Source organism: Malaclemys terrapin, chromosome 8 (genome assembly GCF_027887155.1).
Source record: "Malaclemys terrapin pileata isolate rMalTer1 chromosome 8, rMalTer1.hap1, whole genome shotgun sequence".
Lineage (NCBI taxonomy): Eukaryota > Metazoa > Chordata > Testudines > Emydidae > Malaclemys > Malaclemys terrapin.
Window position 1 is genome coordinate 19,776,514 of NC_071512.1, and position 24,089 is coordinate 19,800,602.

The window sequence follows — 24,089 nt, forward strand, 5'->3', positions numbered from 1 at the left end:
ACCTTCCCTGCACCACTCTGTTTGGTTACATAAATTAACATTACATCTGCAAAGGAGATAAGAATAGTAAAGAGACTTGCTTTTTAATACAATTATTTTAGCATCTGGGTTACATCCTTATTTAGTATATGTGCTCTTTACTGCTCTCCCTGGATGTATGACTTGATTTGTAATGGATCACCCCTCATTGTACTAGGCACTAAAATTACTTGACACTGATTCTGCCATTTTCTGTGTTCCCTACCCCTCCAATTTTAGTGCCTCCTAAATTTTATCATGAGAATTTACAGGAAAACTCTTGATAAAGACATACAGGATAAAAAAAATGCAGGCACCTTTTTGTAAGTTAAAGTTGCCAAAAAGCCAGCACAAACCCTAAGAGAGTCCTTGAGTAACTTACTACTAACAGGAAGCTTTACTGCTGCAATACTGACAGACAGTCACAGTGGTGAAGTGTAACAGCTTCGTGGGCCACTGCCCTCTGCACACCTCCAGAGATCTATGGACCACAGTTCAAGAACCTTTTGCACTCCCTTATTAAAACTCATGTATATACATGGTAGCTACAACTACTGTGCTCACTCCATTTTTGTGTGCGCGCCTTTCTGGGATGAAAGTGGAGAACATTCTACTGCCAAAATAATTAAGATGATCTCTACATCTATCAGAACATGCCCAATAACTGATTCCCCACTCAAAATTACACTTAAAAATAATAATGTAGTCCAAATCCTCAACAGATAGGAAAACAACTCTGTTCCAAAGTCTGAATTTCCTAGAGAGTACTATAAAAAGTTCTGAATATATCACCAGTTTTATTTTCTTTCCTCATTCAGAATTCATCTTGCAGACACACAAGTAGCTACAGCAGGGGCGGGCAAACTTTTTGGCCTGAGGGCCGCATTGGGTTTCGTAAATTGTATGGAGGGCCGGTTAGGGAAGGGAGTGGAGGGCCCCCCCACCCAGACTCCTGCCCCATCCAACCCTCCCTGTTCCCTGACAGCCCCCCTCGGATCCCTTCTCCATCCAATCCCCCCTCTTTCCTGATTCTCCCCTCCCCCGGGACCCCTGCCCCCATTCAACCCCGTTTCCCCCCAACCACCCCAACCCCTATCCACACACTCCACCCCCGGACCACCACCCCGAACTCCCTGGCCTTCTATCCAACATCCTCACCCCTCCCCCTCCCTGTTCCCTGCCCCCTTACTGTGCTGCCTGGAACACCGGTGGCTGGCAGCACTACAGCCACGCACAGAGACCGGGTCAGGCCGGGCTCTGCAGCTGCGCTGCCCCAGGAGCTCACAGCCCCGCCGCCCAGAGCATTGCGCCAGAGCGAGCAGGCTGAAGCTGCGGGGGGGGAGGGGCTGGGGGCTAGCCTCCCAGGCCAGGAGCTTGGGGGCCAGGTAGGATGGTCCCGCGGGCCCGCCGTAGTTTGCTACAGCATCTAAATGTTTTAACCCCCCTACAAGTCATGGGTATTTAACCCATGTGCAAGAAAGCATATCAATTCAGTTTACTTAGGTGTTTATTTTACATTTACTTCACTGATCCTTTTTTTGATGGGGACAGTCGACACACACAATCCCAATGAGAAAGTATAGCTAAGCATTGGTCCTCAGTTGAGAATATAGCCACAAGTGCTTGGCACACATTTCCTGCTAAAAATAGTAGCTTACATTTTGGGGTCTTTACAAGTATAATTTCTGTATAGTAATTAATACTGCTTTTTTGAAGTAAGAAATCTAAGGTGCTTCTATAGTTCCCAAATGAGTGAAAAGCTATGGTAAGCTTTTTTCCATGCAATGACCTTGCCAGTTGCTTTGCATAGGACAGAGAGTTCAGAAGATTTTATGCATTTAAGAACCTAAAGTGGTTTCAAAGTGTACTCTGTCTATAAAACCATAAAATCCTGTGGTCTGTAAATTGCTAACAAAACCAAAATATACACAAACTCACTTATCTCGTGCCCTGACTCCTGAAAATTAGCTATTCAACATAGCTGTAATTCCTGAGACGGGCCTACGTGACACAGATGTGTAGATCAGCAGATTCCTTGTTGCTTTGCCACCTGTATCATTACAAGCCACGTTTTCTCAGCATTACCACTATAAAAATGCAGTTCAGCAACTAGCTGTTGGCATTTCCAGTACAGAATATTGTTGAGCAGATTTTGAGACCCAACCATATTTTTCAGACAGCAATAGGGTTACCATATTTTATGCCTCCAAATGGAGGACACTCCACAGCCCCCGGCCCCGCCCCCAGCCCCGCCCACGCCCCCAACCCCGCCCCCTCCCCTGCTTCCCGCGAACATTTGATTCGCGGGAAGCCTGAAGCAGGTAAGGGGGAATGTGGGGGGAGGAGGCGCGGCCCAGGCTGGCCCCCCAGCGTTTCCAGCCTGGGTCGGCTCGGTCCCTGGGGTGCCGGCCCCCGGCCGACCACCCCCGGCCCGCCCAGCACTGCAGGCCCCCGGCGGCCCGGTGCACCCCCCGGCTCCCGGCCCCGCGGGCCCGACCCCGGCTGACCGGCTCCCCGCCCGGCCCGGCACCGCGCCCCCGGCCCGGCACCGCCGACCCCATCCAAAGAGGCCCTGGCCGAGCACCACCAAGCCCTCCCGATTTTCCCGGACATGCCCGGCTTTTGGGGATTTCCCCCCGGACGGGGATTTGAGCCCCCAAAAGCCGGACATGTCCGGGAAAATCCGGACGTATGGTAACCCTAGACAGCAAGCCGGTCCCCCCCCGGTCTTCCCTCCCCAAAAAAGAAAATACAAGATACGTTCAAAAAATCACTCAGCACTATGCCTGGATTCTGTGTTTTGTTTTTTTTTTTTAATTAAAAGTATGGCAGTTTTCCTTTGTAGTTTTCCACATTTATTTAATCTAATCCACTATTTTTGACATTTCAAAATATTCCTTAGGAGCCACAGATTTTATTTTATTTCGTAAAGATATCCCAATGAAATGCAGACACAAACCATGTCTGCCTGTTGGGCTCAGAGCCCATCATGTCCCAGTATTTTGTGCACTTTTTGGGATGTTTGGGGGAAGTGCTGTGTTTTGGGGAGACTGAAAAAATGCCTGACTAAAACTTACTAAAGCCTTATTCGGTACATGACTTTCATTATTCGCTTTAGAGAAATCTGTGCTTTGCAACTGTACTAGCTAAGATTCAGCTCAAATAAAGCCTTCTTTAAGGAAACAGTGACCAGTGGTGCAAAGTCTGTCTCCTAGTTCTTGGATAAAAGGAGATCTGTCTATATAGTTAGCACTAAAAAGTAAGACCACTTCAGTGTTATTTTGTACAGCTTCCTCTTCACTGATTACCCTAGTTTTTCTCGAATTCCTCTAAAATTTAAGTTAAAAACAACATCAAGGACTTGGCTCATACTCAAGAAAATGGAGTGAAGGCTGAAACTTCATTTCATTTTGCCAGAAAATTGCAATATACTGTTATATTGCATGTAAGGTCACCCACTGCTCTGAATAAGAGGGCCATAACATCTGTATCACCTAGACCAGTGGTGCTCAAACTTTTTATGTCACGGTTCCCTGTAATGTAATGTCTGTCTGTCTCAGCTGGGCCGCGGCGGCGAGATGGGGCTGGAATGGAGCTGGGGGGCATTCCCTCCCTGCCCCCCCGTGGGGGCTGGCCCAGGCCAGAAGCGGAGCCAGGGCTGCGGCCGGGACCGTGAGATGGGGCCTGGAACGGGGATGGAACAGAGCTAGGTGGCACTCCCTCCCGGGACCATGAGATGGGGCTCCTGCTGGGAGCAGGAATGGAGCCATGGTTGGGAGCTGCAGGCAGGCTGGGGCCATGGCCGGGAGCAGAGTCAGGTGGTGCTCCCTCCCTGCCCCATGTGGGGGCTGGCCTTGGGGCTCTCCACATACCCCCAAAATATTCCTCCACATACACACACCCCCGGGAATGTTCCTCTACTTCACCTATGGGGAGTACATACTACAGTTTGGGGACCACTGATCTAGTTAATATAATATTTTTTTTACTGTTATTAGCCTCAAATTTTTTTCCCCAAGAAAGTAAGGGGTGAGCAACTTAATCTAAAACCAGTCATTTCCGTTCTTTGGCCCCCTCAATATCCCCAATCACCTCCCTTCAATTTGAGTACAGTATGATTTTTGCACTTCCTCATCTTCAAAGCACTCCTCAATGAGTCCATTTAGATCCTTGTTTCCACATATATCTCCCACCTCCACTCCCTCAAGCCCACGTGAGACTTTCAATGGTTCCTCTTGTCTACTGGCATCTCCATGCCACCTGTCATGCCTAGTATAGTCTCCCAATTAACATATGTCAAGCTCCTTCCATCTTCTTTTAGAAGCGCCAACAAGATGAGTATGTGGTATTACATTATGTGCTACCAATGTGCTCAGCCCTGTATAAGGCACACATAGTCGTTGCCTCAGAGATCTCAATCTAGTAGACAGCCCTAAAGGAGAAGATACACTGGAGAATCTAGATGAAAGGGTCACCTTGGATTTAAAGTTCCTTAAATCCCAAACCTGCAACAAACACTGTGCGGGAGAAGCCCTGAGCCCATGCAGAGCCCCTCATGATTTTTGTGGGGCTCCTAAAAGATATACACTCATACGGAACAACTTGCAAGATTGGGCCCCAATGAATTTGGTTTTATGTGTGGGCTGAATGAGGACCTGAATGAGAAGGCTGGCAGCCTAGCATCGGGAGGCTGTTCCATGCAAAAGAGGCAACATGTAAGGTAGCACAAAGATGGGAGTTGGACTGACATACAAGCTCCATTTAGCACACCAACCTCACTGATCACACACCACCCTGTCTGCTTAACACTACATCTACACTAGGAAAACAAAATATATATTTTTATACACGTCCTCTAACTAATTAAAATCCTAATTTAGACAGGAAACTGTATGTTAGCTGGTCAAAATAAACCCTGAGGGGGCAGCCTAAGATTTACATTGACCAACACACGTTTAAAAAAAAAGTTCACAATTGCCTTGTCTTCATTAGGATTTTAATAAGCGTCAGCTGGCATGTTAAAAAAAACACTTTTTTTCTAGCCAAGACCTAAATGACACTATTCTATCTTGTAGGAGTACTGTACCCACGTATGTCTTCAGTCTGGAAGCTCCTTAAGACAGCGATTCTATTCGTTGCCTAGCACACCAGCCAACGTAAGGCACTTGCCACTTTCTACTATATATATTGGTCCATAATATGCTCTCTCTTTCATTTTTGAGTTCTGACACTGAAATAAATCTGCTTCATTAGTAAGTTTCTAGATAATTTGAGGTCTTGACGCACTAGGATAATGCTGAGGCTGCAAAGAAATGCTTATTTTAAAAATAAAAAGGATAAACATTCCCATTGAGCTTAGATTTATAATCAAGTTTTTACACAACCTGACTACAGTGGCAAATGTGACCCAACAGCATCTGTTTAACAAGAATCATTTCTATTACTAAGAAAAATAATAGGTCATAAATGATAAAAAAATAGCTGAAATGGGCAGATCTTCCTTTTACAATTTCACCTTTAAAGTAGCACTGAGTGTCAGTGAATGCAATGAGTAATACTAAATGAGCAGTATGGTAATAATTAAGTAACTGCATTGACTTATTTTGTTTAGGAGAATCCATCCTCAACATACAGGATTCTGAAGACTAACCACCTTCAAGATCACCATTATTTTCTATAGTTTCAGAATTATCTGCCAATGATAGTGTTTCAGTCACATCATGTTGGTCACATAGCCACAGTATATCACCTGCAGCCAAAAAACAAAACAAAACAAAAAAACCCTACACCATCCAGAATCAACCACAGATAAGTTTGTGATAAGAACCAGCAGATTACAAAAGGAGGTAATTGATGAAAAAATTGCCTAGTTTGTTCATGCAACAAACTCCTTGCTGTATGATTGGGAACCCACGCTTCATTAACATGGTTCAGTCATTAAGACCAGGATACAGTCCACCCAACAGAGCAGATGTTGCAGGAAAATTGCTGGATAAAGTGTATGAAAGAGAAATTGAGTAGTGTGCAAAAGGTCTAGAAGGTAAAATTGTTAACCTGAGTCTTGATAGGTGGAGCAATGTCCACAACGATCCTGTTGTATGTGCTTGTGGGACAACAGAAGAAGGTACTGTCTTCCTTACAGAAACAACTGATACATCAAGAAATGCACATAAGCAGAATACTTACAAGAAGCAGCAGTAAAAGCTATAACAAACTGAAAAAAAATTCAAATGTCTAGTACGCAGCTTGGTCACAGACAATGCTGCAAATGTATCCAAGATGAGAAGAAATTTAGAAGAGTCCCAAGCTAATAACATACGGTTGCAGTGCTCATTTGATTCACCTCCTAGCCAAAGACTTCAGTGTTCCAGAAATAAAGGCGAATGCTGCTGAAATTGCAAAAAACTTCCGTAACCACCACTTTGCAGCAGTTGTTCTGAAAAAAGTCAGAGGAATCAAGCTAACTCTCCCACGAGACGTGGGATGGAACTCAGTAGTGGACTGTTTTGAACACTGTATCAAGGACTGGCCTAATCTGATGACCGTTTGTGAACAAAATAGTGAAAAAATAGATGGCACTGTCACAGCCAAAGTTCTCAACATTGGGTTTAAGAGAAATGTTGAACACATACTGAGTACCCAGAAGCCTATATCTGTGGCCTTGAACAAAATGCAGGGAAATAGCTGTTTTACTGTTGAAATTTGAAAGGAACTGAGTAAGATCTTAAAGAGAAATATGCAATGACAGAGTTAAATTACAAGCATTAAAAAAAAAAAACAAATGGGACAAGCACTATCTCCAGTTCACTTTCTTGCAAATATTCTCAATACTCGATACCAGGGTCAAACCTTAACTGCTGAAGAGGAGTTGGCTTTGACATGGACATCCAGCAATCATCCCTTCATAATGCCAACTATAATAAACTTCAGAGCTAAGGGTGAACCATTTAAGAAATATGTTTGCTGATGACGTTTTAAAGAAAGTCACACCACTGAACTGGAAGTCACTTAAGCACTTGGATTCAGAAACTGTTGAAGTGATAATCTCACTTTTAACAGCAGTACCTTCTTCTGCCAGTATAGAAAGAATATTTTCTTCCTTTGGACTAATTCATTCCAAATTAGGAAATCATTTGGGACCTGAAAAAGCAGGAAAGCTTATTTTTCTTTTCCAGATTATGAACAAACAGGAAAATGAAGGTGAAGACGACTGAGTTAGTTGCAGAAGCCAATATTTTAAGTTTCTCATGTTGACCTGGCTGACAGTCTTTTTTTTTTATTTCATTTAACTATTTTAGTTAAACAATTTTAACAAAAATCAACCAGATTTTAAAAAACTTGAATGTTTAACTAAATTCAAAAATTCATATGCTTGTTTTAATAAAATATTATATGTTTGCTGTTGAAGAAAAAAATCCAGAATACATAACGTTTTTGTTTTAGTTAAACACCACAATTTAAATGTCTGTCTGGTGATGTTCTCCTCCTAATACAGCATGGCAAGAAAATCCTCCAAATATTAATGATTAACTTGTTGAACTGGAGATAGTTCACCTCCCAGTGACTTCCTAAAGATCTGCTTCAATTACCTTTGGTAAATTAAATAACCAATCATTCATTATCTGACATAGCTGTAAAACTAATCTGAAAACTTTTCAAAATAAATCACTTAAAAATGTATAGTGATTATTTTCTAAAAATGAAACCTACATCGATCTGTATTGTGAAGAATATGTATTAAGGGTATAACCAGTGGTTCTCAAAGCCAGTCCACCACTTGTTCAGGGAAAGCTCAGGGCGGGCCGGGCTGGTTTGTTTACCTGCTGCGTCCGCAGGTTTGGCCGATCGTGGCTCCCACTGGCCGCGGTTCGCCACTCCAGGCCAATGGGGGCTGCGGGAAGCAGCACAGGCCGAGGGATGTGCTGGCCGCCCTTCCCGCAGGCTTTCCCTGAACAAGCAGCAGACCAGCTTTGAGAACCACTGGTTATAACAACAAGAACGCACTTCTATGTAGAAATCCATGATTAAATCGAGTCTTCCTGACTAGTGATTTAAATCAATCATCATTTAAATCAATTTGATTTAAATCAAATTTATCCTGTCAAAATGTAAGGATTTTGCGAATGGTGCCCCCATGATTTATTTTTTTAATGAGTAAATATATAATTAAAAACAAAAGACAAAGATATGAAGTGTATCATGCAAAGACTAAACACCCAGGGTTCAGAAACATATCGGCCTAGAGGCACCGCTCTGAAGCCTTGTTCTCCTGAATCTTAGTTTTCATTTAAAAAAATTACAGTCTCTAGCTGTTATTATGAAGTTCTCTGTTTATAGTTTTTATGTAATCGGATACAGATATGCCTGTGTGAATCTGCAAAGAGCCTGGAACAACAGCTCAGAGAAGTGTGAACTGCCCCCATCTACCTCACTAAAGAATTAAATTACTATCACTGGACATCTGAGTTAAGTGTCAACATTATTAATCATTTTATTCCTCACATAAGAAAGGAGAGAGAGGATTACAGATCTGTAGTTTACTGAGTGAAATGTCATTTTGGTGCCACCAGTGGGTAACATTTGGGATATACCACCACTCCTCCTCCTTAAATCAAAGAGCCAAGTCCAAGGAACCTACAGCAGAATCCACAGGCATATTCAAAAATTCTATGGCCTGAAGGAACCACTGACTTAGTCTGACCTCCTGCTTGACACAAACCATAGAACTGCCCCAAAATAATTTCTGTTTGAACTAGAGTATATCTTTTACACAAACATCCAGTCTCGATTTTAAAATGCTGGTGATGGAGAATCCACCACAAGCCGTGGTAAATTGTTCCAATGGTTAAATTACCCTTATTGTTATATATTTATGCCCTATTTCCAGTCTGAATTGGTCTGTCTTCAACTTCCAGCCTCAGGATCTTGCTGTTAGACTGAAGAACACAAATATTTTCCTCCAGTGGGGATTTATAAACTGATCAGATTATCCCTTAGCCTTCTTTTTGTCCAGTTAAACAGGTTGAGCTCCTTGAGTCGATCGCTATAAAGCATGTTTCCAATACTTTAATCATTCTCTCCTCTGAAGCCCCACCAAGGAGGAGCAAAGCTCAAAGACCCCAGTGGAGCTCAGAGCAGACATAATTTGAACATCTGTACAATCTACAATGAGTTGTGACTAATTTTGGCAACTCACATGGGCATTTATTTGTAGGTAAGAGTATGGAAAAGTAACACCACTTCCCTGCCACGTGACCCCAAAAACAAGCACCCAAAAAAACCCTGCTTATTACCTCCTGTACTACCTAGAACTACTGCAGAAATCTCAGAAACTGGAAAGCTTGTACTTAAAGGCCACCCTACATATGCTTAGTACTATACTATCCTAAGCACTATACTAAACTGAATGTTTAGTACTATACTGTTAATGCAGGCCCTAAAATTCAACATTTAAGAGTGACCAAGCTGGGCTGCCCAAATGACTCGTCGTTTGTAAGTTCTGTCTAATGCAGTGATATTTTGCTACTAATTTCTCAGCAAATAAGAACTTGATGTTACACTGAAGTGTTTGAATCTGTCCTTTATTACATAAGACATAGGTTGCACCACTTGCAGGTGAAAGCCTGGGGACAGAAGATCACTCAAAGAGAACAAGGACCCACCTCAAAATCAGCCATCACTCAAAAAAATATTAGAGGTATGAACAAGCTTTAAAATGGAAAGTCAGAGCAGGGGATAGGAAGGTTGCCTCTAGAAAAAAATATACTGTACATTTATTTCAATTCGCTTTCAGTTACTTCTCTGAATAGGGTTTTTTTTTTTTTTTTTTTTTTTGGAAGATATGAAGATTCACTGCATTGGCTGGACAGTTTGTTTTCTATTTGAACAAGGATCTTCTTGTTGTTGGACTTGGGCCCTGACTGATTACCCAGAAAAGTTTTAGTGTGCTAAAATGACTAGACTCTTATTTCTATTTAACTTATCTGTTGTTTTCTGAGGAAGAAGAAAGATTACAATCTGAGAGCCAGATTCTACCACTCATTCACGTTGCATAGCAACTTACTCCATGAGTAGTTCTATTATCTTTAAAGAGCCAGATTACAATGATATTCCTACTCATGTTAAATAGTACCTTATACCATGAGGAGTTCCACAGAAGTCAAGAGGCAACTTGTGAAGTAAAATACTAGTTAGTGGAAGTAAGATGATTAGAAGAATTATTTAATTCACAGTATCTACATTCAACTCTCATCAAATAAGAGGCAACCACATCCCTTTTACACAGCACTGTGTATGTCAGCTGAAAGTTCCTGTCTTGGTCTGTATACACATGCTTTTTAAGCTGTATTTGGTTGTCTGTTTTTAAAATCAGAAGATCCCTTTTAATTACACAATCAAAAATGAATAATTACCACTGAAGTTACCGTGAAAGACAAGTATGTATCCCTCAGTGATATTTTGCGATCTATACAGAAAATAGCGTTTTAATGCCTCAAGATGTGATGAATACATCCCGATCTACTATGAATCCTTGGATTTGCTCTCTAAATGCATATTCTATGTACTGCAGCATCACTGAAAACAATATTTTATGTTAACAGGTGGCCCTGAAGACTCCCTTAAAGCTGGCATGGGAAACAGCAAGCATGAGTCAGATAAGATTGTACTTAAAATTATTAATAGCTCAAGTTAAAATACTTAAACTTGCAATGAGTTTACTACCAGGACTTCAGAGGAAAAGATTTGGATAATGAATCCAATCTTTCCGAAATAGTGAGAGAAGGAGATTCTGCTTATGCAAGCAAAAACACACCCATGGAAATAGGTATGCTGCTATACCAGCCCACCTCAGCTCAAGGCTAAAAGCAAGCTGCAAAATACTGTGGCCAACCTAGTATTAATGTACTTCTTGACATGCCATGTTTATAAAATATTGCTTCAGTTTTGTAATGACAGGATCATGCGGTGTGACCAATGAAGTTATTCTGAGTATTTGTATATTCCATTATAACTATATTTGAAATTATTCTGGATATTTGTAGCAGCCATTCATATTCCAGGTCAGATATTCATGTGTACACATACATAGCCATGCTCAAACTGGGATTGTCATGGAAGTTACACTTTTTCATAAATTTGTGCACTATTTGATAAAATGGGCATTACAATGGAATGCTTATTTACATGAAATTTTTAATCTGATTTAGGATAGAAAATTTCATAAGTTGTCATAAGGCAAAATGAAAATGTCATTTTCATGCATTCCTAGGTTTTTGTTCTTAACTTAGAAGGCTGGAAGACTTAGTTTGAATAGTGATGACACATGAAATGCTGAAAGGGAACATGTAGGAGACTTTACATGACATGGATTTCTCATACAAGTCTTCAAACTTAGGACACTGGAGAAAGATGTGCATATTGTTTTGTAAAATAAATATTGGCTCAAATTCTAAGAATGCAAGAAAACCCATGTATACCTACAGGAAACTCAGATAATATGAAGCACTATATGCAACTCCAAAAAGGTACCATAAATACAAAAGTAGGGCTTGTTTGGCTCCAGAATAAACAGCAGAGTGCCCTTCACATATACTGCTGTTGATCCTGCAGAACCCTAGGAGAAAAAGGTGTTTTGAAATTTCTCTCTTTTGTTTTATTATGGAAGAGCACAATACAATATTATAGTCACTGTGGAGACAGACAACACTTTGATTGAGTAGGTCTTGGGATTAAGATATTTCTGGATATTTTTCCTATGGAAAGTTGAATGCAACTAATTAGATGAGTCACACAGTAACACATGGACTTTCTCTTCAACTTGTCAATTGTTGGGAATGGGCTACATCCACTCTAATTGAATTGGCCTCGTTAGCACTGATCCTCCACTTGGTAAGGCAACTCCCATCTTTTCATGTTCTGTATATTTATACCTGCTTACTGTATTTTCTACTCTATGCATCTGATGAAGTGGGTTATATCCCATGAAAGCTTATGACCAAATAAATTTGTTAGTCTCTAAGGTGCCACAAGGATTCCTCATTGTTTTTACTAATTCTTCGTATACATTGAAGAGGAAATGCCAGGTCATATGTCGGTGGTTTGAATGGAATAAACGGGCATGAGATTCTGAATACCTCCAAATGTAAGAAAGACTGTGCCATAAGTTTTAATCAGATCCCATTCCTAGATCTTTCTTGGGGCAAGCATGCTGGAGATCAAACTTGTACAGGTATTATAAAACCAGTGTGTTAAGCAGACAAGATCATATTGTAATAGTTTCTGGTTTTTTTATATATATATATTTTAATGGTACTAGGGCGAGGGCCTTATTTGGTTTTAAATTCAAAGTTATCATCACACTATAGTCTATTTTATATTTCAACATTAAGCAACCTCTGTCTTCCAAATCCCTGCTGAATATAAACTTCTTCCACAAAGCCTGTCAAGGTTGATCCTTCTGAAAACATCAGCACTGTCTAACATTGCTTTCTACCAGTATATGCTGAATTGTTTGTCTGATTTAGATTGGCTCTGTGGAGTAGGGGAAAGAGATCCTCACTGTTTGGCACAGATCAGAACAATGGCATTTTAATAATATTTTCTAAAGAAGATCTTTGGACATAAATTTTGGGGAAAACCTTATAGTTTAACATATTTAACATTAATTGGGAATGCTCTAGAAAACTGAAGTTGAAATAAATGGCTCTCATTTGTTAGGGCTTTGGTCTGCCTATTCAAAGTTTCTCAATACCGAGCAGATTTTGAAATGTTATATTTCAGTATACCATTGGGATCTAAACAGAGAGAAATAAATGTCTTAGCCATTTACATAAATGAACCTACCATTTATTCCCCCTCCGTCCCTCACAACACCAGATTACTAGCATTATGGCATCCTGCTTCTTGATATTAAAATGTGATTTTATGGACTGAACCCCAAAAGATGTCTGCATGCACTGCAGCCACCGCACAACTACCAGAGATCATGAGCCAAATCGTGGTCACATTGACTAGCATGGGACTAGGCTATAATGCACTTTACATTGTTCTTTGGTGTCAAACTGAGGTGTGCACTTCAATACTCTTCTGAAGTTTCATCTCCAGTTTTTAAATCTGCTGTACATCCTAAAAATATAATGTATCACGTTATCCAAAGTGTACCACTATCATTTCACAATTCGTGACATTATACCAGTTATTTCAATTGACTGAAGGGGAACATAATTTCAAGTAGATCTTATCTTTACACTTCCGTGGTGGTTCCAAGTGATAAAATCAAACAACACACATATTGGCGGAATGCTACAAAATTTCGGATTTGAACGGGTTAGATGATGTGAAGGTGAAGTGTTATTGCTATATCCACTTTTTTTTTTAAATACAGAGATTCAAGGGGTTGGGTTTATGACACAGGGGGGAGAAGAGAAAGATTATCACACCTTTTAGAACGGATATATGCACTTATTTAAAAATGGTTTCATAATTGAGAATATGATCTACAGCAGGGGTGGGCAAACTTTTTAGCCCGAGGGTCACATCTGGGTATGCAAATTGTATGGCGGGCCATGAATGCTCACAAAATTGGGATTGGGGTTCAAGAGGGGGTGAGGGCTCTGGCTGGGGGTGCAGGCTCTGGGGTGGGGCCAGAAAAGAGAAGTTCAGGATGCAGGAAGAGACTCTGGGTTGAGGTGCGGGGGGGGGGGGACGGGGACTGAGGACTTCAGCAGGGGGTGCGGGTTCTGGGGTGGAGCTGGGGATGAGAGGTTTTGGGTGCAGGAGGGTGCTCAGGGGTTCGGAGGGGATCAGGGCTGGGGGTTGGGGCACAGGAGGGGATTAGGGGTGCAGGCTCTGAGCAGCGCTTACCTCAAGCAGCTCCCGGAAGCAACGGCACGTCCCCCCGCCGGCTCTGGCGCGGCCAAGTAGCTCTGTGCACTGCCCCATCCGCAGGCACCGCCCCTGCAGCTCCCATTGGCCGCAGTTCCCAACCAATGGGAGCTGCAGGGATGCTGCCTGCAGACAAGGCAGAGCCCCCTGGCTGCCCCTAAATGTAGGAACTGGAAGGGAGACATGTTGCTGCTTCCAGGAGCTGCAGAGCAGCCCTCGACTCTGCTCCCCAGCTGGAGCAGGGCAAGCCCCAGACCCGTTCCCCAGTGGCATTTGGAAAAGCTGTAAAGCTTCTTCCCAAACCTCCCATTCATACTCCTAGATCACATTCACTATTCCTGGAGTCTATATAAGCATTTCTCCTCAAGCAGATGCTGCTCTATTCCCATACTAACAAATAAACAATTTAAATAGATGGGCAGGCGGTACCCTTCCTATAATTTAATGAATAACTGGAAGTGCAATTCATGCACATGATTCACAGCAAGAGCTGGATTTACGTTGGCATGTACTAGCATGCTGCAGGATTTAAACTAGCGTGGATTTTTTATGGTTAATACTGGTAGGTTCAAATACACTTACTTTTGTCTGTAGAAGGAATGCTCACAGGGCAGTTTGGAATTTTACATGAGTTTTTTCTGTTTTTTTTTTTTTTTTTTTTTTTTTTTTAAACACAGCTTCCTCTTATTTCACTCCCAAAGCAACAAGTAAATGGTAGTCCCAGCAAAAGCAGCAGCAAACATACCCCAGCTGTTTGCAGCCAAAGCTTCCCCATTTCTCATTTTCACAATAACGAGCAACGACAAGAGGGCTGTTATTTTACAAGCAGTAATTCATGTAGAAACTGGCTGTACCACATTCCTCATCACATGTAAATTGCATCACAAAACTGGAATAATTTTTTTTTTTTTTTTTTAAATAAAAGACTCTTCCATGCAGGCAACCATTCAAAACCTTGACAGGACAAGTGGAGAGAGGCTTGGATACCACCAAAATTTTCCCAACAGTTTAATTCTACTGAGGACAAGCATGATATCCAGTTGAGTGTCTCTCTTTCCACAAACTACAGTTTTAACCCAGTACAGGGCTTTATCTGCCCAAACCTTTGTCCTGGAACACTTACCACAGCTTGGAAATTTCCATGAAACATTACTACTCTTAGATGTTACTGGGACAAAGTTTTATACCCAACTTAAATACCTTAACTTATTTGATCACAAAAATTCCACATGTTCCAAGGACCAAATCATTCTTACAAATACCTACATGGCCTCATTATCGTCAGTGGAATTTCAAGGGTATAAGCCAAAGAGAATTTGTCTCCTTATTTCTATGGTCTACTTTACAAAGGTGCTGAGCATCTGCAACTCTCACTGGACTTCAACTGGAGATATGGGTGCTCCACACATCTGGAAGTCAAGCCGTTGGTGGTAGATTTAATAAAAACACAGCATTACAGCTAATCAACTTGTATTCCACAAACAATGAAACAAACCACACTAGGATGATACCTATTTCTTAATATGTCATTTAAAATGTAAACTGCATGTTCTTATTCATCTAATTAAAAATTATTATCTTAGCTTTATAACGAATGTCCTCAGTGGCTAAAAAATTAAGTTTGGCACTACACATGCTCAAATTCAAGATCTGAATTTTCTGGAATCTTAAAATTACAAGAGATCATAAATAAATGAACCATATGTAAGATTTCAATCTGCTGAATAGTACCTCCTTTGCATATAAACACAGATCACCCAATACTGAAATTATATTTATATGGTCTTTCTAAGAGTGCTATCACAACTAGTTTACACTATATTTTTAGAGATAAGAAGTGTAGCCATAAAAAGATGCCAGAAGATTTAGCCATTGGTTTAACTGTATACATGCCGTTGGCTTTTAAGAAGTGGAATACTGGTCCAGGTTCATCAAGGTCTACATCTTTTTAAACTAAATGAATGAATGGTATTGATTTGTAAGCATTTGTATAATTAAACCGACCCCAGTATCACTAAAACTGTTCAATTTCTAAAGCAGGTATCAGAGTACTCACATCATGAGTCAAAACACAACGAAAAGTGACCTGATAAGTGTACTTGCACTAATGCATAAGTTTGTTTATTCTTTCAGTTAGCCAGAGAAGACAACTTGTAGGAAATGTAAGCGTCTCAACAAGCAATGGATTTTAGCCAGTTATCCCCTGACAAACATCACAGGCATGCGGTCCCAAAACACATCACTGCTGTTTCCAAACTACTGTTGCCTGCTTCCTTTTTAAAATTCTAGGAAATATATTAAAAAACCCCATTATTTAGGTTGCAAAGTCAAGAATTCAAAAGTAAAAGTGCACATTTATAGTTGCCGGTGCAACCTTAATTTGGCCCCCTTGCGCAAACGCATTATGATGCAGTCTTTAATTACATGATCGCCACATAAAGTTGGGGGGAAAAAATTGTGCAGAGAATTAGGTAGCCAGAAGCCCCTATGCATACTACATAGGGTGACCAGACAGCAAGTGTGAAAAATCGGGACAGGAGGTGGGGGGGTAATAGGAGCCTATATAAGAAAAAGACCCAAAAATCGGGATTGTCCCTATAAAATCGGGACATCTGGTTACGCTAATATTAAGCAAACAGCCTCCTATACTATAATCAACCATTTGCTCCCCTATGCATCCTTGCTTCCACCCTACTGAAATTTCACAGTGTTGTAATTGTAGGGGTCCTGACCCAAAAAGGAGTGTGTGGGGGGGGGGGGGGGGAAAGAGGTGTGTTGCATGGTTATTGTACTGCTATCATTATTTCTGCACTGCTGCTGGCGGTGGCGATACCTTCATAGCTGGGTGTCCGGAAGGTGGCAGCTGCTGGCCGGGAGCCCAGCTCTGAATGCAGAGACACCGCCAGCAGCAGTGCAAAAGTAAGGCTGGCATGGTATGGTATCACCACCCTTATTTCTGTGATGCTGCCTTCAGAGCTGGGCCCTTGGTCAGCAGCCGCCACTCTCCGGCCACCCGGCTCCGAAGACAATGCAGAAGTAAAGGTGGCAATACTGTGACCCTCCTGAAATAACCTTGCAACCCCTTTTGGGTCAGGACCACCAGTTTGAGATACCCTGGTCTTCCCCGTGAAATCTGGTCTTTTGTGTGCTTTACCTTATACTATGCAGATTTCACGGTCCGTGAAGTTTGAAACAAGACAGTCATTTCAGCTTTGTGTTCCTAGACTTTTCTCTCAGTTGACAAGAGCACAAAGGAAAGTGCAAGTCCACCACTTGCATATTTCAGACTCTTGTTCTCTTACATGCGTTGCTAATACTGTAGCAACGCATGCATTTTTGTCTTAGTCCTTACTATCATCTCTCATCTCAATATTTGTCCCTTTTTTCATTTTTTCTGCAATTTCCTCTTCATTTTCAGGTCTAGGTATCTGATGCAACTGTTTTAGTCTTAATTCTATTTTTTATTTCTACCCAATTTATATATGGCACTGCAGATGTATACAGTGTTGTGGAGTAAGTAAAACATGTCCAACATGTTAGCCCCTCTCTTGAAGAGTTTACTGTCTAAAGGCAAGAGATGAGAAATGCAGAATGAGCATAGAAAGAAGTGGAAAAATTTGAAATCTTTACAAAACAGGTGGTCTGATAGTTTCTTTGAAAGCAGAGACTGGCAAATATTACCTGCGAGTGCTGCTCCAAACTTAGAGTGTCTTGAAAGATGACCCAGAATGGGAAATGGCCATCAAGGAAGAAGTCACAAGAGAAACTTGGGGAAGCAGGAGGAGATTAGGCAAAACATAGGAGAGGAAGTTAAGCAGAGTCTTAAAAAGGAGAAAATGTGGTTTGCCCTTAAAAACAGAAGGAAAGTGTTTGAAAATCATGGTTCAACAAGTTAAAAGACCTGACTAAAAGTGGCCAGGAGAAGATCTTAACCAAGATTTACAAAACTGCTCCCACTAACCACAATGGATGCTTATTATCAAGATATTTACATATTATGTACACATGCCATATCTGAACAAACCAATGGGTACATTTAATTTTCACCCCAGATCTTAAGTAAAACAGTAACTATACTAGATGCTTCAGGAGAAGGTGAAATAAATACATAAGACCCCATCTTCCACTAGTGAAGTCAATAGTCTTTACACCGATATCAGTGAGAGCAGGATCAAGCCCAAAAAGCCACCGGGCAGTTGTGCAGGCATGCCCCATGGTGGTGTCAGGAATTTCCAGGTCTCAAATACTGATCAGTTTTTGCTCTATCCCCTAGAACTGGAAGGGACCCTGAAAGGTCATCGAGTCCAGCCCCCTGCCTTCACCAGCAGGACCAAGTACTGATTTTGCCCCAGGTCCCTAAGTGGCCCCCTCAAGGATTGAACTCACAACCCTGGGTTTAGCAGGCCAATGCTCAAACCACTGAGCTATCCCTCCCCCCACTCTGAAGTATGTGATTTGATAATTCCTAATTTTTTGATCAGATGGCATAAATGCAGGTGTTATTCTCACTCAAAAGCATAAGGTCATTAATCTGGTCTATCCTGAGGCAGTAAGTTAACAAACGCTCAAACACTTTCACGGAGACATTCTGCCATGAGAATAAATCTCTGGTTGGTTTAAAACTTGCATTTATCAAGGACCATTGCTCTAAAAACACAGATGTAGTCAAAAAGAAAGTTTAAATTACTTATTTCTGTTAAAAACAGCACAGCAAATGCTGCCAATCAACATTATTTCAAGACGAAATTAAGGTAAGAAAATGAAGGACACACATTTGGCACAAGCCAAACAAAACTCTCAATGTCAGAGGCAAAATGCCAACAGGGGGGAATAAACTCTCATATTAATAATTCATCCCAAGTGATCTACTGTACCTCAAAAACTGTATTTTAAGCATCAAAGAACACTCAGGAATCAACTTAGCATAAAAGGCAATTTACCTCTTACAATTACTATAGTGTTTTTAAACATGAACCAAAATTTAACTCCTACATTTTCAGTCTGTTAATTTGGCCTGTGTTATGATTCTGATTCATTATATCTGCTAAATACAAAACAATTTTACTCAAAGGTAATATCTTAAATGTCAGGTTCCGGGGTTTTTTTTTTTTTTTTCACAGTGGTCATGGGGTCATGTGTGACACTGTAGAAAGGAGGCTCAGATATCACTATGATGGCTAGCCTTTTAAAAGCCTAACTCAGGGGTCAGCAACCTACGGCACGCATGCCAAAGGTAGCACGTGAGCCGATTTTGCCTGGCACACAGCTGCCAGCCCGGGTCCTGACCGCCAGCCCCGCCCAACCCACTGCCGGCTGAGTGAAGGGAACCCCAGGCCGGCAGGAGGCTGAGTGGGGCCGGCGGCCGGGACCCCAGACCGGCGGCAGTCGCACTCCCCAGCTCCCCCCTCACCGTGCTTGGGTTCTGCGGCTCCTGGAAGTGTGAGCCGCCGGGACACAGGGCCCTGAGCCTGCTCCGGGAGGGGCGGTGGCGGCTCACACTCCTGGGAGCAGCAGAGCCCGAGTGCAGCGAGGGAAGAGCCCGGGGACCACCGCCAGGCCGCAGCCCGGGCAGGCCCGCCTCCCGGCGCCCCCCTCACCGCACTTGGGTTCTGCGGCTCCCGGAAGTGTGAGCCACTGCCCCTCCCGGAGCTCCCCCCCTCCCGCTGCCTCAGCACTCTGCGGGGGAGGGGCTGTGCGCACAGCAGCCCCGCAGCGTGTTTTGCCTCCACGTGGAGCCAGCGTCTGACCGGCATGAGCATGGTAAGGGGAGTCCTGGGGGGCAGTCAGGGAGCAGGGAGTGGTTGGATGGAGCTTGGGAGTCCTGGGGGTCTGTCTAGGGGTGAGGGTGTGAATAAGGGTCGGGACAGTCAAGGGATGGGTAGGGTCCTTGGGGGCAGTTAGGGGGGAGGTTTCAGGAGGGGGCAGTCAGGGGACAAGGAACAAGGTTGGCGGTCCTGAGAGGGGCAGTCAGGGGGTATGAAGTAGGAGGGAGTGGATGGGGGCAGGGCTCCCCCCCGTCCTCTCTTTTGATTGTTGAAATATGGTAACCCTAGGCGAAGGGGAAGCCAGGGGGGCACATGGGGCATTTTAGCATGTATTACCAGCACGCGAAACCTTAAATTAGAGTGAATAAATGAAGACTCAGCACACCACTTCTGAAAGGTTGCCGACCCCTGGCCTAACTCAGTATCTGGTGCCTAATCTGAGATATCATGAAGGAGCCTGATCTTCAGAGGGTGAGGCTCACCATTTTCTGAAATCCAGTCCCTATATTTTGTCTCAAGTTAGGCACTCAAAATCATTGTCACTTCTGAAAGTCTTGACCTAGGTCAGGTCCTATGGGTTTTCCCAGAGCATCTTGTCTTCTAGTCCACATAACTATCTTTTAGACTAAGGGACAATTTCTGAGTTAATTTACACCAATGTAGACTCAGAGTTAACTCCACAGTTACATCATTATAAATGAGAGCAGAATTTTGCCCTGTTTTCTTTGGAGACAAATGTCTCATTCTGTGCTGGCACCAAACGTAATCACAACGTACATTAGAGATCAATTTTAACCTTAAATATTTTTTGTTTTTTTCAATCCTGAATTAGAATATGGGGAAGATGATCCTTTAAACTATTCTCCTGACCTGAAGAAGAGCTCTGTGTAAACTTGAAAACTTGTTTCTTTCACTAACAGAAGTTGGTCCAATAAGAGCTATTACCTCACTCACCTCCTCTCTCTAATCTCCTGTATGTTTTATAGTTTATAGTGGGAGATGCCAGTTGTGCATGTATGTTATGAGTGAGACTAACATTATGAAAAAAAATAATCATGGGGCTTGCACGTGACTTCAAGACTCCAGCCATTTTTAAAAGCTTCTCCATTTTTACTTAAGGTTTACATTACATAAACTGACATGATAGCAATCCACAATCCAGCATGCCACCAGGAAGTACAAAACAAATGATCACCTTTAACGATGGACTTCAAAAAGGGATGTGCTTTAAGTAGCATTACAGTGAGCTATTCACTACACATACAAGCCAACGTGTGCGCCCCCACCCATGCTCCAACAGGAATCTTCCGAGTTGGCAGCAGTTTGAAAGCAAGCCAGAGAGAGCTAGCTAATGTTACATTTGCAGTTTCATTATTAAGCTTCACAGTGACTGCATGGGATACCACAACCCCACAAGTACACCCTCTTCCTGCATCCCAAGAGAGAAGTTACCTTGTGCTGTACAATCTTCATACGCAAATTAGGACTGCTCCTTGTATTACAGGCACTTAAGAAAATAGCAGCAACACAAACACAACAGACCAGGCACAGAAAGAAACAAGTATTTGGGACATACCATAACAGCAGTAACTGCAGGGGAGTCAAGATCATTTTCTTCCTTCCTACACTCCCCACCAAGTCTTTGCCCCCTCCCATACCCACCACCACACACAAAAAAACCTTTGCTTTCAAACAACAAACTGTATTTCAGGGTACTGTAACACTTATACAAGCTGCTCCAATTCTTTCTGGGATTAAAATGTGCTCTCACCTGCAGTTCACAGTACTTGGTATCATCCAGCCACCTCAGGAGACTGAGCACTTTCCAGAAAGACAAGCAAGCCCTAAGGAATCTTTCAGTTTATTTCTTCATAGAAATTTTAGGGTAATGACTTTACACACTGTAGGCTCACAAAGTGGGAGTGGATTTTGTTTTTTAAGTGTACACCGTGAGCTTCACCCGCCTCATGCATATTTTTCCAGAGCTGATCTGATGCATAACGAATTTTTTCTTGCTAAAACTATTAAAATCAATGCCATTTCTATTTTTGCTACATATGGTACATCATGCTAAGATCTCTTCAGTGCAAATCTACCCCGAGTTCAGATTGAGACCAAATTCCGTGACAGCTAGCTACATCAAGACAAAAGTTCACTTGCAATCATCAGTCTTCCTATTTTTTAATCTACAATCATTCGAGATTAGGCCAAATTGCACAATTTGGAGTGGGGTTTGGTTATCCTTCTCCTTTTTCCCCCACCCTGCAAAAATGCCTTAAGAAGTTCATCTCAGATCTGTTTAGGAGCGCAAAACAAATTCCCTCTTGATTTCTAAATCTTAGAGTAGTTTATATATGGGTCATACACACGTGACTACCAGTCTCAAAGGAGGACCAGGAACAATCAATATATTAAACCAGTGTCAAAAAGAGAAAGTCCTTGCGCTGTCCATTTTAGTCTTTCATTTACCAGAGTACCAACATTATTTCTTCCACCTGTCTACTCTGTTCTTTCTGCTTGCTATGAATTTTGAGTTCTTCCAGATTTAAAAAAGTGAAATGATCACAATCTAAGGTGATTCGGGTTTGTTTTTTAAATAGAAGAGTGGTCAAAAATTGGCCAGATAATAGGCATAAGAATCGTGAAAGCCAAGACCTGATGATTGATCCTTACTTTTCCTTTATTGGTTTAAAATCAAACCTCCGACGTGGCCTTGATTTCTGTTAGCGTGTCTGTTTATTTCATTTTGTTAAAAACCAAAACAGAAAATTACTTCTTAAGAGATTATAATTTAGCTATTTTTAAATTAAAGGCTCTGGGAAGAGCCAATAAGATATACAGGAGAGGTTGGGGAGAACCAACATACAGGTATAGGAAACACTGCATTTTATATATACATACATACAATATGTACACACCCATACAAGTTGTAGAAATAAACATGTTGTAAACTAAAAATAGCTAAAGGGACTTAAAATAAAGGCTTGTAAATAATTCAAGGACTAGGTCAAATGATGAGTTAGTACATTAACAACATTTGGCAAGAGTACAAATCCTTGACTGTCACAAATGAAGAGTCCGGCAGTAGCATCCTAACCCATTTGCAATGGACAGTTATAGGACTGGAATCCTTTGTTCCCAGGTCAGGATTGGCAGAGTCATGGTGAGGGGAAAACCAATGTAGTGTCAGGTCTAGCCTGTTTCTTAACTTGTCTATTAGACCCTAACTTATAGGTATTACATTCACTTCCATTTTAAAAGTGAATAATTCATCTGCTTGTAATCTAAATTATATTATCAATTAACTCAGAAATCCCATGGGTTCTTCATTTTTATTATGACAAAGTGAACTTGCAGGATGACCACCAGTGACCTACAGGCTGCAGTCATTTAATGCATAACTCACAAGTACTTCCTAATCATGGTTAGGACAAACTGGGCCAGTATACCACACGAGGGGAAGAGGCAGTTAGTTTTTCAGCATTTTATATTTTTATGTATTTCAGTTTCAAATGAGTAATGATCTTTTTTCTATAAATTGCTCAGAGAAGAGGGTGCACAGATTGGATCATCAGTTCAGCTTTTCTATAAAAAAATGACAGGCATTCTGCAGCTCCTCTTTCACCCAAACTAATATATAATACAAAAGGCTTCACTGATTATAAAGCTATATTAAGTGCAGGTCTTAACGCATGGGTCTGAATACCCTCAGGATCCCAGAAGGGTACTGTGTAGCACTCCCAAAGCAAAACAAAGGAGGAAAAGAGGAGTTGTTTTTGGCTATTAAGTTTAACACCCCTGCTCAGCATAAAAATATGTATACTTCTGTTTTTGTAGATCCCTTTAGGATACTGACAAAAATCAAACCCTAGGGTGTTTTTTTTTTTTTAAACTGATTATGCATGGTCACTCACTCTGGCCAGAACGATAGCCTTATATATTATTATTAGTTATTTATATTACCGTGGGATCTATAGGCCTCAACCAGGATTGGGGACCATTGTGCGATCATTAACACGATTCTTTGTGTCAAATATATTATCTGAGCATATATTTGAGGAGCCAGATAGGATGTCACAAAAACAAACCACATTCCAAACACCGCACAAGAAAATGCCAGTTAATTTCTTCCTTCCCAAACATTCAGAAAAATCTCTGTACAAGTCATCCCAACCCTTTGACACAAATATCTTTTCCATAGGATCATTATGGATCGTCACCCATTTTTAAAAATCTAGTAGTTTTTCAGGACTTGAAGAGGCTGATGATTGTTCTAGAAATATTACTACATGTAGCAGTTAACCCAAAATAATCCATTTTGAGAAACATCAGGTCTTTGAATTCCATTTTCAGGTTGCCTTCCCCCCCATCCGATTTTCAGGCAATGTGCACACCATCTTCACATCTACCTCCCCGCCCGCC

General features: G+C 41.7%; 1 protein-coding gene across 6 annotated transcripts in view; it reads right to left on the reverse strand.

Annotated features, from left to right (window-relative positions):
- The window catches only part of CPEB4 (cytoplasmic polyadenylation element binding protein 4), a 65,613-nt gene that overhangs the window by 16,184 nt on the left and 25,340 nt on the right, over positions 1-24,089 (reverse strand). Inside the window, exon 1 of one of the 6 annotated variants that reach the window (XM_054038284.1) lies at positions 21,120-21,219. The exons of the other annotated variants lie outside the window; for them this stretch is intronic. The gene's annotated coding sequence lies outside the window, so the exon portion shown is untranslated. Of the gene's footprint in view, positions 1-21,119; positions 21,220-24,089 lie in introns of those variants that run through there. 6 annotated transcript variants of the gene reach the window in all.